The following is a 16,299-nucleotide window of genomic DNA, read 5'->3' on the forward strand; positions in this document are numbered from 1 at the left end:
GGCAATGACAAGAAGGTGCCATTCAGTGAAACCCAATTTTACTTTCAACTAAATTATAAATTTATCTCCTATACTCTAAATTCAACTGAAACTGAAATTCAACATTTGTGAAGACTATGAATTTTTTTTTACAGTGTCCTTCTACATGTGTACTTACAATAGGCAGTGATTAGAAAATATTTCAGTAATATTTGTAATTAAACAAAAAAAAATGAATCAATTTTAAATTTACTTAAAATTATGCTTCAATGAAATGTGAATTTGAACTTCAATGAAGTATCGAACATTCATCAGTGAATGCAAGTATTACCTACAAATCATTGCTGGGAGGTTAAGTGGGAACCCTATACATTGCACCATGGTTATATACATGAACTTGTAAGAAGTGTGGCGGTCAGCCGGGTTCGATCGCCGGTGGCCAGATAGCTCAGTTGGTAGAGCACCTGACCGGAGTTTCAGGGGGCCCGGGTTCGAATCCCGGTCTGGTCCGCTGCATTTTCTCCTCTCCCGTTACATTTGGTGCCGTGCCATGCCCTGGAATTGACATGGTCAATGGTGAAAGACCTGCCAGGGATGAGCCTGGGTTGGGGTCTTTGGAGGGCCAAAGACCTTTAAGGAGGGAGGAATGGAATGTAATGGTTTGGGCCGTGGATATCGGCCTGGATAGCTCAGTTGGTAGAGCACCTGACTAGAGATACAGGGGTCCCGGGTTCGATTCCCGGTCCAGCCATGCATTTTCTCCTTTCCTGTTACAGATTTGGTGCCGTTGACCACCCCTGGAATTGCAGGTGAAAGTCCTGCCAGGGGCAATAAGAACTTGGGTTGTGTCTTCGAGGGCGAAGACCATTTAAGGAGGGAGGAATGTAATGGTTTGGGCCGTGGATATCGGCCTGGATAGCTCAGTTGGTAGAGCACCTGACTAGAGATACAGGGGTCCCGGGTTCGATTCCCGGTCCAGCCATGCATTTTCTCCTTTCCTGTTACAGAAGTAAGAGTGATCTGCCCTTAGATCTAAAATAAAATAAATTAATATTTTAAGTTTATTACTGGATTTGTAATCAATTGAAGCATTCTGAACATTTCATTTGGCCTAGAGGAATTAACTCAACACTTTCTTTGCATGTTCTTCTCCAAGTTAAGAGAAACAGTTATTTACAGTTCACCAACAGTTCATAGTCATCATGGTCATTGAATACTATCCTGGTGGTAAATGCATGGCAGGTACCCTATGTTGAAAATTAAATAGATAAGCTCCATATTTACATCTTCATATAATTTCCTCTAAGTCCAAAAAAATACTGAGGTTCCTTAACTTCAAACCCAAAAAAAATCAACAGCAGGTAGACATGTTACTTATTGTTAGTTAATCTCTATGTGACAGATAGGATTAGGCTCTAAGATTTTCTACAACTATCAAGGGAACCAATGCAGATTTTTGATTTTTCTTTACAAATACATTTTTACATCTTCTCCTCCTATAACTGTACAGTGTAATTGCATTTAAAAATATATGTTTAATTTCTGTCTCTTAGGATGACAGAAAATGTGGAACCAAACATAGATGGAGAGATCCAACTTTCTGAAATTCACCACAAGCTTGAAAATAAATTTTCTTCGAAGCACATAGGTGGTATAATAAAAAAGCTTTATCCAAACATAACATCTAAAAAAGTTAGAAACAAATTCAATTGGACCAAAACAACAGTTTTATACAAAGGAATTTCATTTAAATCAATATCAAAAGACTTAGAAGAAAAACAATTGACAAACTTTTCCGATATTCAATATCATGGTGGGGATGAGGTTTTTAAAATTAAAGAAACTGACAAGGAAATTACAATGGGATATGTCAAGGGACACTGCATCAATGGAAACCGTTTATTAAGTGAAATTACTTTTTCTTGGAACAAAAGTTATGAAATTAAACTAAGTGGAAGAATTTTTGATCTTGGAAGGCTTCATATATCTGACAAGTTTTCTTTAAGTGAGGAAAGTGTGCGCAGTACATTTGATGTCTTGAAAACTTTACGGTTGTGTCCCGGAATTCCTGAAAAAGAAATTAAAGATTTAACCATATTTGACACCAATTCTTATATCAAAGAATATAGGTCATTATCTAATGATGAGAATTCAGGCTCTGTTTTCTATAGAATAAAGTCATGTCTGCAGTGTGTCACATTCTTATCCAAGGTGCCCTACTGTGAGAAGTGCAGAAAATTACTTAAGTGGGTCACACAGATGAACAATGTCTCCGGTAAAGAAATCAATGCTGATAATGATACAGAGACAGTGGAGTTAAATGAAAAAGATCATGATGACATGAAAACTATTTTGAATAGAGTATTACCCAATTGCCCAGAAAAGGCAAAGGCATTTCTGTTATCACAAAGTGATAATCTAAAATCAACACCACATGCACGAAGATGGAAACCTGAAATAATAAGACTTTGTCTTACACTGTATTGCCGTTCACCAAGATCTTATGTTGATATGCGGAACAGTGGATTCTTGTGCCTCCCATCAAGCAGGTCAATTCAAATATATAAAAACAAACTAACCCAACAAGCTGGTATCCAGAGGCATGTCCTAGAATGGATGAGGAATGAAGCCTCTGTCCAAAATCTGCCCACAGAGGGTTATGAAGGAGGGCTCATCGTAGATGAAATGGCCATTCAGGAGGACCTGGCTATCAAGAAAAAGGGTACCATGTTTCAACTTATTGGTTTTGTAGATGGAAATCATGAAAGTTTTGCTATACAAAAAATCTTGACAAATAATAATGAAGTACAGTTGGCTAATCATGTGCTGCAGTTAGTTTTTTAGGCAGTAGTGGGTTTCGTTTTCCTTTTGCTCATTTCCCAACAAAGCAAATCTCGGCATCTGAATTGTACAACATTTTTTGGAAAGCTGTGAAAATGTTAGCATTGTACGGTTTTACAGTACGTTATGTCAGTATGGATGGTGCTCAGACCAACAGAGATTTCATGAAAATGCTACTTCTTGAGAAAAAGACTGACACTTTAAAAACCATGTTAGTAACAAATATATTCAGACCGTCACTACAAAAATCTCGGTAATAATGGACTATTCCCATGTTATAAAGAAAATTCGTAACAACTGTTGTAAAAGTGGTTTGAGATCTGCACATAAGAGGAAACTGACTCACAGTTCTTCACTAATTTTGTGGGATCATTGGGTGCAAGCATTTAACTGAGATGTGTCTGAAAACCCCTATCCAATTCACCGCAAATTAACACAGGAACATTTCTTCCTTACCTCAGAGTCTAAAATGAGGAACCATTTGGCCGAGGAAGTCTTAGATAAGGATATGTTACATCTGATGATTTGTTATCAAAAGTCCTTGTCAGATGCCACAAAGTCTTCTGAATTAAAAGGCACCATTGAACTTCTAAAAAACACATCAGTATTGGTTACTAATTTTAGAGACAGTAGACCAGTAAAAGTAATGATGAAATTAAAGAGAAAGAGAAATCCTTGCTTTCATTTCAATGTAGGGAAGATATTGCATCATTGTTGATTGGTTTCGATGAGTTCTGCAGAGAAAAACTGAAAGTGAGCGGGGGATCTATCATACCTAACAGAATCAACAGTGATGTGATTGAAAATGTTTTTTCAAAGCAAAGAGGGTTACATAATGGAAGCAACAGTAATCCTACATACCAGCATTATTGTAGCAGCATGAACTCTATCATTCTTTGGGAAACTCCAATTTCAAGGAAAAGTAATACAGGGGGGGTCAGCTGATAGTGGCTGTGAACCATTTCATCTGAAAAGAAAAAGTAACTCATCCCCAATGAAAACAGTGTCACTGCCTAAAATGTAAGTACATGTATGTAACTCTTTTATATGCACAATACACAAAAATAACACATACATAAATATACCTATAAACATAGTGGACAGCTGTACTTGCTATCTTCACTAGTTAACTCTTCCCACAGTTTCTCATCCTCCAGTCCTACACAACTCCTGTGATACCATGAATCACAATCATCACAACAAATAAAGTCTTGGTCTTCCTGAGACAGTTTTCCACACACTGAACAAAACAAAGTCTCATCACTCTTTTCACATTCTTCTTCTGCTGATTTTCTTTTTTTCCTTCCAGAATAAACTGTTTTTCTCTTTCTTCCCTTAGTATTGTATGTTGTTCTTTTCTTCCTCTTCTGATGACTAGGCTTTTCAACAGTTTTTTCTGTTTCTCTTTGAACAGGATTAGAATGTAACTCTGCACTGGATAGTGGCTGAACTGGAGACTGGGAAGTTTGTGTGACTTGATCATTGTTTTTCTCTGAAGATACAGATTCCGTAGAAACAGCAGCACAAGAGGTACTGGCAGACATCTGCTTACTCTCTAAAATAACATTAAGAATTGTTTCACCAATATCACTTACAGTCTTTTTTGTGCTAAAAGATAGTCCATATAATTTGCCAATGTCTTTCAGTTCTTGTTTTGTGAATTGTTTGTAAAACTGATGATCCTCCATAGCTAGAGCTTTTAATCTTAACAGACTTACTTCCTTGCCTTCTGATTTATCTTCCTGAATTTCTTTAGCAGTGATAGGTTTCTTCTTCTTTGTTCCTTGCTTCATAATCTTTTTCATCAGAGCTTTGTTCTTTTCAATTTTTTACACATTGATATAATTTTTCCGAAATTGTGAAACTGCAACTTTTAGAAACAAGTTTATGCAAAATTTTAGAATAGTTTCCAAGGTACATACAGTTTCTGTAACTCTGTTGCAAACTACATCCCTCACAATTTCATCTTCTGCTGTGTCCTCTACATTTACTTCTTCAACAGCTGGTCTAGTATAACAATATAGTGTTATGAACTCCTGTAAAATGCTCAAGTCTTTATCTAAATGGTCAAGTACAAACTCGAATAAATCCTGTCGCTTGAACATAAGATTTTCAAATGAAAGAAGGTCTCTTATTTTTTTCTCTAGGGATTCAAAAAATTCAAAACATTTATCATTTATGTGGGTTAAACCACCTCTCAAATTTTGCTTCAGAACAGTTTCTTCAAGGGTTTCTTCAAAGACAGTAATTTCTCGTAATTCACTTTCACTTATTATGAACCCATCCAAAATTTTTATCTGTCTCTGCAGTTTCTCAACCTCGTATCTCAGGCCAGGAACAAAAACACTATTCTTCAATAGTCTGCATGCATAAAACCTGCATTTGGCCACCACATACCCACCTATGTATCTTACTTTTCCCCTGCCACTAACTGATACTTCTTTCTCCAAACTTGGGAAAATTCTAGTGCTACACTGTGAAACTTTTACTGCATAAGCTTTTTTGTCAATTAGTTCCTTTTGTATTTCAAACATTATACTTGTCAAAATGTCCTGACAGAGATTAAAGTTCATTTCTTTGACAACAGCAGAATTCTTATATTCGTCACTATTAAGATATGAATGAAAATGTGTGTAAAGTTCAGTGAAATGTTTGTTTTCGATTTTCTTTAAATCAGGGTGTAGAACTTCATTTAGCATTTTCTGCAGCTTATCATGTTGGGTATTGTACCAAGCATTGATGTCTGGTCTGAGTAATATCTTCTCCTTACAGTTATATGCCTCTTTCATCAAGGGTGTTTCATCAAAATCTTGCATTACAATTTTTAACACTTTAACAATTTCTTCTGGGCCTTTTTTACATTCAGTAGAATACTTTAGTGAACTATTGCCCAATGCTTCAATCATTTCACAAAAATCTTCATCATTGTTCGATTCTGATTCCTCAGAGTCACTGTGATAATCTTGTTCATTAGTATCTACCCTGTTTCTTAACACGTAGATTCTTTTCCTACAGCAATGCAAGTTTTCTAGGAAGTTGTTATACAATACAGTGTCTTGATAGTCATAAACTTTCTGGGGATGTCTTTGACACATACTTGGTGAGAAATTCAGAACTCTAAGTCCACTGGATGAAACCGCAGGACCAACAGCTACTCCTATTTGTCCTGGATAATGTGCATTATGACAGTCTATCTCTAGATAAGGGATCGACATACCTTGGGCTTTGTGTATAGTTAGACTATATGCAAGCTTTATTGGAAATTGCAGTCTTTTTGCTAAGCATGCATTTGTAACTGGGTCTATTTTGGTAAAATTCATTTTTTTTACAGGAACAACCCTTTCTTTTCCATCAACCATGAATTTGACAGTAACTTCATTTGTATAGATTTGGCACACAGTACCAGTGAGTCCATTAACTAACTTATTGTCCATGTTCTTGATAAGTACAACTGGGCAATTAACTTTTAATCCTAAATGTTTCGGAGCTGGCAATTTATTTAAATAAAAAGAGTCACCTTCATCTTCAGACTTAAATGTGTGTAAAGTCCCTTCTAAAGATTCAAGTTTATTATAATTGTGAATATCAACATCCATGTTGCGGGCAAAGAGTGTCACTTTGTTTGTTTCAAATGATCCTTCTATGGGTCTACTGAGGGAATGTACAAACTTGTTTGTCTGATGAGATGGTGTGCCCCTCTCTAATTCATTAACAGCTTCCGCTAACACTGACTCTTTTTGCCTATGAGCAATCGTTAAGTTAATTTTATGAGGAAATGCATTGTCAAAGAAATCACATTCAAAACAGTAGTTTCCATATTCTCCTAAAAGTTCATCTCGCACTGGGGGCAACTGGAAGAAATCACCCACTAAAATGACCTGCATTCCTCCAAAATGATGATCATGTCCTCTCAGCCTTCTGAACAGATATTCTACGTGTGTAAGGATCCTAGCACTCACCATAGAAACTTCATCTATCACAAGAATATCTGTTGTTAAAATGTTTTCTCTTACAGTGGAATACCTCTCATCTGTAGAAACAAGGCGGAATAACTCCTCTTTAGATAATCTACCTGTAGAAGAGTAAACAATTGTTTTGAGAGATATATATACATACAGACAAAGTGATATGACCCTTAAGTTCATAACGGCCTGTCTTTTATAGTAAAGTTCTGTGTAGAATTTGAAAATATTGCATGGAAAACTTTTCGAGTTATTGTGTTGGGAAAAAAATGTCAAGAATATTCATGAAATTTTATAAACACACATACGAGTGTCATGGATATACATTCAGACATACATACAGACAGACAAAGTAATATGATCCTAAAATCTTATGATTTGTGTTTAATTTCCTTGTGTAACAAATTTGAAAACATTTCTTTCAAACTGTTGGATTTATAATATCCATCACAACAAAAGTTTTAAAAGATGGACCCAGACAGATGGACAATGTAATTCCTATAGCAGCTGTATAGGGCTCACAAATTTTCAATGGGTTTCTAATAAACTGTATTTATTTCAATGAAATGTGAGAATTATTATGAATCACCTACAAATTAAGTACAGGTCCACAAAACTGAAATCGACGTGAACACTTAAAATTGTTATTAAGACCTACTGGTATGTTTTAATAAGGAAAGTGTATACCATCTTCCAATCCAGCAAACTTGTGCAATGCACAGGCTAATGGGTATTGTTGACAGGCCATGCCTGTATAGCATGTTATGCGTATGTTTTGTAGTTGTTTGGTCATGTATTTGATCAGAAATGTCTTTCCAGTACCTTTTTTGGCCGGTACTTACTAGGTTATGACCATTTTTTATCATGTTAACTGCCTTTTCTTGTATGCAATCCATTTTGTTCGCTAGATTCGCCACCTTTTTCTTTAGTCCGCGAAACTGGAACTTCTTTGGTGTTATCATTGGGTTTCGGTAATCCTCTAGATTTTTCATATACGAAAATTATCTACCCTTACGTTGTTTCCATGTAATCAACCGCCAGGCGTCGCGTTTTGGTAAACTTCCGTTCTCTTTGGGTCGATTTGAGGAGACGGGATGCCGAATCGATGAAATCGTATTCGTTTTCTGTACGCGCATTGACGACTGACAGACGCATCATCATTTAGAAAAATCATCACTGTAGGGAAGAGAATAAATTAATGCCATAGAGTCCAGAAATAGGTGCTGAAGTGGGAGGGGGTATTTTTTCTAAGATGTCAGCTTGCGTCCCTTTGAGAGTTTATGTATATAGGTGTAGTACTTTTTTTTAAAACATTATTTTTCTTGCCTGATCATGTCAGAATCTTTATTAAAGCAACTTTCAGAGTGTAATTAATGTAGATACAATTTAAAAAAAAAATATTTTACATTAACAATCCGGAAGACAAGCCCCTATGATTCAGCCAAGAAATATATAAACATAATTTAATTTTATTTGTATTCTCGCCTCTCATTGGTTGATTTCCAAAAAGGAACGCATAACATTTTGTATAATCTGGTTTGGTATGGGGACACACCCCCTTGACGACCAGCTTAATCATCATATCCATGCAATCCCCTCATTTCCAGTCCTCGGAATCCATGGAAAATTCCAGATTTAAAAAATGTACCTTCAACTTTAAACAATTACTCGTTCTTACCTCATGTAAACAGACATCATGGCTGCTAGATCTATGTATCAGTTATTACCTCCCCTCGCTTCAAATCACTTCCGTTACTACGGTTGTATTATTGCGCGGTAAATTTGAACTTATAAAAAGCAACAGAATTTTACATCAAAAGTTGTTTAATTATTTCAAAATTAAATTATAAGGGATGACTTTAATTCTTGGCCATATTATCGAGTATAATCTGGTTTGGGTCAGTTTACGCTTTATAATCCGCTAGTTTACGCTTTTTTATAATCCGCTTCGCGGATTATAAAGCGTAAACTGACCCAAACCAGATTATACTCGATAATATGGCCAAGAATTAGAGTCATTCCTTAAATAAACTTCAAATTTCCCTTTGACACGTACATCACTAATCAATTTTGTGACGTAAACGAGGCTATTATGACGTCTACTTCTCTAGGGAGTTTTCTTTAAACGAACGATAAGTGTATTGCGGGAAAATACTAAGTATCCGAAGAGATAGAATGTGATGAAAAGCATGCCGACGACCGTGAAATATGAAGTTTTATGACCTGATCACGTGACAATCTAGAACCAATCAGATAATGTGTTGTGTAGAATAATTATGAGGTATAATAATAAAGTTTATATCAAGTAGAATCTTGATTCGATGCAACAGTTTCACAGAGATTGAAATAATTTCACTTTCCACAGAAACTAGTGATGGAATACCCTAGCTGGTATATCTAACGGAAACCACTTTGAAACATGATGTATATTGATAGGTTTCCATTTGATTTTCGTATTGTTTCTCATTATGTAAAACAGCACAGATTTTTTTTTTACTTGCCTGAAAAAAGTCGTAGGGGGGGGGGGGGGGGGGGGGGGGGGGGATAGAGGCAAACTTTTTTCATTACCAATTCCTTTCAACATCCATTTTTTAAGCTTACAATTATTATATTTCCTTCATATTACTTTACTTTAGTACAAAGTGGGGGGGGGGGGGGGGGCAACCAGCCTTTCAATAAACATTTTCAATAGTAAAAGTATTGTTGGCAAAAAAAGTGGGGGGGGGGGGGCAACCCCCCCCCCCCCGTTGCTACGTGCCTGTGGTTCAGGTATGGCTTGTAGTTACTTAGGAATGGACTTGCTCCTAAAACTTAAACCTGGGACGCCGACACCGACGCCAACGCCGGGGGTATAGCATAAGCTCATCTCGACTTCGTCGAGGTGAGCTAAAAATCAAAACAAAAAAATGGGAGTCTGTGTGCTCCTTTTAGCACTACGAAGCAATTAATATGACCTTTTTGCACTATAATTATATCTAACACATACGTTAATTTTTCAAAGTTTTTTCTTAAATGTGTTTTATCCAAATAGATTTTTGGATCTAACACAGTCTTTTTTCATCTTAAAAAGTCACATTGAAAATTGTGACAACAAAAATACGCATGTAGTTTCAAATTACTTCGTATAGTTAAGTAATTGACCTTTCTGCACTCAAAGAGTGTTATTTTTCTGGTGAAAATTTGAAAAGCAATAAAATCATTTGGAAGTAATGACATTTTTTCTGAATTTAAGCAAAGTGGTTAAAATTATCTAATGTATTCAGAAATTGAAATAAAAAGTGGGAGTCTGTGGTGTTTATTTTTAGATATTACTAAAATAGTGATTTAGGACTAGCATAGAACATTTCACTGCACAAAATTACTCTCTGTGCAGTCTGCATGTAAAAAAAAAAAGGTATCCAAACTTTTAAAACATTAGAAACTTTTCGTATGACATAGTTTGCCTAGAACTTATACCCTTAGCCGCCATATTGTAGAGCAACATTACCAGATCCTTTCATTATTCAACGAAGTTCAATTTGTTAAACTGGTTACTGAGATAAAGATACCAGTATTTTTCTTATCAATATACGTTTGTTAAAGCGTCTATTAATTCATGATTATAAGATTGTAAATATTTCCCCCCATATATCTTTTGCATGCATGTTTAAAATTGGTTACTCAAAGAGGAAAACTCTCTACTTTCCTCTATAAGATGGCGACTAAGGGGAATAACTCCTAGGCAAAAGATGTCAAAGGAAAAGGGTCTAACATACTAAATACTTAAAAAAGGAAAAATTGATCTTTTTCTTCTAAAAAACTGTCTGCCTTAAAAAATTTTTCCTCACTAAATGCTTTCGATATGGAATTTAATCATGGCGTCTTAATTGAATTTAGTGTAATTAGTATTATAAAATCTTAACTTAATGTAAGAACTAAAACATTACATAGAATTTTTTAAATAGAGGCCAAGACAAAAATCTGCTGAAAAGTTGAGGAGCGAGCCTAGTTAAATAAAGATATAGCATTTATATTGGACAGGTCAGTTCTTTAGTAGGTCAGGTATATAGTATCCTTAAATGAACATTAAGACAGCAGTGGAGCTCCATACCATTTTAGGCTGATATCCTTGGCTGATCTTCAATGCGTGCTAATATATTTAGATTCCGGAAGTAAGTAAAATAAATACTAGGTAATTCTTTATAAAGTTAATCAAAATATGTTCATTATATATGTATATATATATTTTTTTAATTTAAAATTAGGAATATTTTTTAAAGATACTCCCAGTAGATGTTGATTTATCGGATGTACCTGCATGCCAGGTATTCGAGGATGTCGTATAAGTAGATGCATGAACGACAAGGAACCAAGAGACTTTACCATTAGCTAAATATGGCTAATTAGACAAATTTGTAAGTATGAAATATGATAATTTCATAATTTGCAGATATGAGTGATACAGTATATACAAGAGTGTAATGTTTTAGTGCATTGTGCACTTTAATTCTCGAGAGTAAAAACTCATATGAATAATCGAAGAGACATTGGTAATGACATAAGCACAGGCACACAGATAGGAAGTTTCGAAAGAAGAACACCTCTCTCTCAGCCATCGACAAATTATAGTAAATTCCAGTCCTTTTACTGCTTGTTGGATCAGTCCCCATTAGTGCGGTTGCACTTTAAATATTTGCTGTTGTGTTTAGATAGGATTGTGTGTTTGTTATTAAGGAGTTCCTTTACACTTTCGCTGACGTATGTCACACACACACACACACAAAATTAACCTCCATTGCTATGTCCGAGCCGTTTTTCTCTGTGAACAAAATTTACAAGTTTGCTATTATTAATTATCTATATCCTTAAACGCGTTAAATATGGATTGAAGATGCGATATTGCAAACAACGAAATTAAAGTAACGGATTTATTTTAAATCATAGTTGAAAAGGGGTGTTTTTGATAAAGACGCAAGATCCTTTCTTTGTTAAACTTGTATAATGTTCAATGTCAAAGTGTTACATCGTTGACAACATGTACGTAAGGAGGATATTTAATTTGTAAAAATTTACCATGTAAAAAAAAATTTATTGAATTGAGCAATTTCCAGTATTGTCTATTTGTTGACTTTTGTAATTATCTTTACATCTAAATATTTCCATTTCTAATGATAACTCTTTGAAAGTTAGCGGAGTTAATTACTTGATAATTCTACCGGAATGTAAATTAGGCAGGTCAATAGGTCGGGAGCTAAGGAGGCATAATATGCATGCAAATCTCGCGCGCAACTGTCTCCGAGTCTGACGCTAAGGAGGTCAAATATGCATGAAAATCTCGTGCGGCTGCCGTTGTGTTTGACGTCAGTGGGCGAGGACTATTAAAATTGGGATGGGAATCCTGGTGTAATTTAAATCTATGTCTGCATTTTAAAGCTAGTCTAAATCTACAATTTTATTTCATAATGAAATGGACATATAAGGAATCACTATCTAGTTAGTATAGTATGCCAGGGACATCAACACTATTGTTGTCAACACTAGACAGTGATTCCTTAAATATATTATATATATTCTATAAACTTTTTTTCGTCTTATTTCAAATGCTATGTGTTCCAACGTCCCATAGAGTTTTTAGTCTTTGGGAATTAGGATAGATAAGAAAAACTTTTTATACCAAATATTATTATTCGCCTGGATCGAAAGATCCGAGGCGTATATTGTTTTTGTCCTGTCTGTCTGTTTGTCTGTTTATCTGTTTGTCTATTTGTCTGCAAACTTTAACCTTCGCTATAACTTTTGAACCATAAAAGATAGAGACTTCATATTTGGTATGCATACTCCACTAATTAAGGTCTTTCAAATGACACCAAGGTCAATGACCTTGTGACCTTGACTGTGACCTATATGCTAAAAATAGTTTTTTCTGCAAACTTTAACCTTCGCTATAACTTTTCAACCATAAAAGATAGAGGCTTCATATTTGGTATGCATACTGCACTAATTAAGTTCTTTCAAATGACACCAAGATCAATGACCTTGTGACCTTGACTGTGACCTATATGCTAAAATATGTTTTTTTAACTTTGTTGCCGGCGGGTGCATAGTGTTTCACAAACACATCTTGTTTAATTGAAGTTTTATTTCTTTAAGGTTCATTGATACTCTGATAGGAGAGATATCTCTTAATGACATAAATGTCTATTATTCCTTTATAGATTTGCCAGGTTGAAGTGTCTTTCTTGTCCAATTTTGCCCCGCAAGCAATGCTATAAATGCTTGTATTTTACTTATAAAATATATTTCTTTTGGTAAATCATTAAGGTTCAAGCAACATTTTGCATGAGCGAGCAGAGGTTTTGAGCCTTAAAACATTCTTCATTCAATTTGTCACACAGTATAAATATATTGTGTATTACACATACACAATATATTGAAAAAGATTCCTTGTTTATTTACTGTATCTCATTTTCTTAATTACGTGTGTATATGCACAGATTGAGAAGAAAGTCATATTGTTATACTCTGATAAATATCTTTCTATATATTGTTTTACTCAAATAAGTCCAACAAAGAAAATTTTATTACATTGGTCTTACAATTTCATTCTAAATCTTGACTGGCCTGCCAGTTCATAATAAGAGTTGATGAGACCATAACAATGTAACGTCACTGCTGACTGCTAAGTAATTATCATCAATTAATATCGGCGACACGGAAATAGCCGAAATTTAGAGCTGCAAGAGTTGTTGATATCTGAAAGACAGTTACTGGAAGAGTATGTTTTGTGACATTTAATTTGTGTGATAAAATAATATTTTTCTCCTTTCTCTGCTTTTGTTTTGTTTTAAAAATCCTCTCTACACTGCACTCTAAGGAAATCTGATTCTATGATAATATTTTTATGAAGTTAGAGTGATCTGCCTTTAGATCTAAATTCTAAAAAAATGAAATTTACAGTATATATATCTAAATCTGTAATGAAATCAAGTATTTTTCAGATTTTGATAGACCAAGGTAAATCAATTGAAATGTTATTATTCACACGTATTTCCTCTATGGAAGTAAACAACAGTAATTTATGTTCACTGAGTTGTGTTTGAACATTATTCCTGGGGATGGGGATTAAATGTCACGTACCATATAGTGAGAATTAAATAGATAAGCTCAACATTAACACCTTTATCCAATATATTTTTCTCAAAGTCCAAAAAAACGATTTGCACTGGCGTAGAGAGAGTCCGAAAGGAGGTTCGAATTCGATCCTGCGCAGATCGTTGTCTGGACCTTTATTTCTAAAATTCTTCATTTTTAGGTTCAAACATTATAATTAAGTCTGGATTTTATAATGCAAATTGAACTATATTCAATGAAAAAAACGCGATTAAATTTCATTTAAATAGGATTAAGCCAGGACCTATATTTTGTTGTGGAAGGATTTTTTGACACGCCAATGTCCGATGTTGCGGAAAACAAACAATTAACGTTTATACCGTTATAGTACTATGCGCCAAACTGCAATGGCGCGAAATGCCAAGGTCTTAAATAAGTATAAATATCATTATGCGAAAACTAACCCTAATTTCTCGGATCTATATGTGCGAATCACAGGCACTTGTTTCGTATACGGGGTTCCCCTACCTATATTTACCACAAGGTACCTAAGTCATTTTAGGGCACCCCCACTTCAAGCTTGTATTTACTAATAAATCAATCATACACCTACATTATCTTGACATAGTTCGCTACACGAGATATTTTTTTCCATATTGCTGACGTCTCCTATAAAGATCTTTTGTTGTAAAATGCTTATTTTTCATCGATGATCAGCTGGAATCATAGCAAGACAAACTTTAAGCTACATTGACTTCCGGTAATTGGGGTCTAAATGTTATACAGAGATTTCATTGGTTGCTAAGTCACGCAACGCAAAAGTGAAAGTAAAGTCATGATGGCGTTGACAAAAACGCAGCAAGTGATACTGGAGAAGGCCAAAGAGGGCCATTCCTTGCTGATATTAGGGCAAATCGGCACTGGAAAGAGTTATTTGATGAAAGAAATTTCAAGAATACTATTGCGAGAAGGGAATTAAGGCTGTTCCAATCACTGCTTCAACTGGAATTGCGTCCTTGAATGTGAATGGGCAAACGATACATTCCTGGTCTGGGATTGGTGATGGTAGATTTTCCAATGACGAGATTATTTACAAGTTAAATACTGATGAACATTTCAAGAAATATGAAAGTAACATTTTAGCAACAAACTGTTTAATTATAGACGAAATTTCAATGCTATCATTGAAGCTATTTGATCAAATTAAACATATTTGTAGAAATATTGTGCAAAGTAATATTGTATTTGGCGGTATTCAAGTAATAGCAAGCGGTGACTTTTTTCAACTGCCCCCTGTCCCAGATTATCTGAAAAATGATGTAGGGGAATTTTGTTTTAAGTCAAGAGTTTTTGCTCAAATTTTTGGCCATAAGTATTTATTGAAAGATGTTTTCGCCAACACCAGTCTGATTTTATTAATGCAATTAATGACATTTCTCGGGGGATTTACCGAGGGAGACCCATGATTTACTGTGTAGACTAGGTCGCCCCTTACCTCCAGGTCCTGAGCCAATTCGGTTGTGTGCCCGAAATTTTGATTGTTTTATGTATAATGCCATGAAACTAATGGACTTTAATGCAGATGAAATTGTCTATAATGCAGTTGATGATGGCGATGTATCCAAACTTGAAAAATTACCTGTCCCCAAAACGCTGCATTTAAAAACTGGCTGCCCTGTTATGCTTTTAAAGAATTTAAGTGTAAAACTAGTTAATGGTTTGAGGGGACTGTTACAGGCATGTCAAGTAATTGTGTTACTGTGGATTTCATTGGGAGCAATTCAGAAAACTTAACAACAAATTTGAAGCCTGAATTATTCTCAGTATACAGTTGTAATGATGGCAAGGTCATTGCTTCAAGACAACAGTATCCTCTTTGTCTTGCCTATAGTATTACTATTCACAAAACACAGGGTTTAACTTTGCACAGAGTAGAAGTTGATGCTACCAATATTTTTGTGGCAGGCCAACTAGGAGTTGCCATAGGCAGAGCTACTAAAAAAAAAAGAATTATGAGTTCTAGGTTTTAATGAATCTTATGTTTTGAAGCATGACCCTGCTCTATACCAGTTTTACAAAAACACTGATGTAAAAGACTTTCAAGGGATACTTGATTGTTGCAGAGTTGTTTATTCATGTTCAGAATCCATGAAACAGCACTCAGTTTCTGAAAGTGAAATTGAAGAATTGTCAGATTTTAGTGACAATGAAATGAGCGAAATTGACTTTTTATTGTCACCTGATTCTGAGGTTTTTGAACTATACATCATGAACCAGTAGAGGAGTTCATTGATACAGCTGAAATTTCAAATCTTTTCTGTGGTGAAAGCATAGAACCTTCACATACAGTAATAAAGGGCATTTATGAAAACATTTTACAACAAGAGGCCCACGGGCCTTATAGGTCACCTGAGTATCATGTAACAAC

The 16,299-nt window shown here is 35.0% G+C and overlaps 1 long non-coding RNA gene across 1 annotated transcript in view; it reads left to right on the plus strand.

Moving 5' to 3' along the window:
* The first annotated feature begins 10,889 nt into the window (after positions 1 to 10,889).
* LOC134268248 (uncharacterized) overlaps positions 10,890 to 16,299 on the plus strand; it is a 34,875-nt gene continuing 29,465 nt past the window's right edge. The window contains exons 1-2 of the long non-coding RNA XR_009992322.1: positions 10,890 to 10,933; positions 11,027 to 11,176. This is a non-coding gene — a long non-coding RNA (uncharacterized LOC134268248). The remainder of the gene's footprint in view (positions 10,934 to 11,026; positions 11,177 to 16,299) is intronic.

This window comes from Saccostrea cucullata, unplaced genomic scaffold (assembly GCF_032062105.1).
Source record: "Saccostrea cucullata isolate Sc308-1 unplaced genomic scaffold, CSIRO_AGI_Scuc_v1 ctg5269, whole genome shotgun sequence".
NCBI lineage: Eukaryota > Metazoa > Mollusca > Bivalvia > Ostreida > Ostreidae > Saccostrea > Saccostrea cuccullata.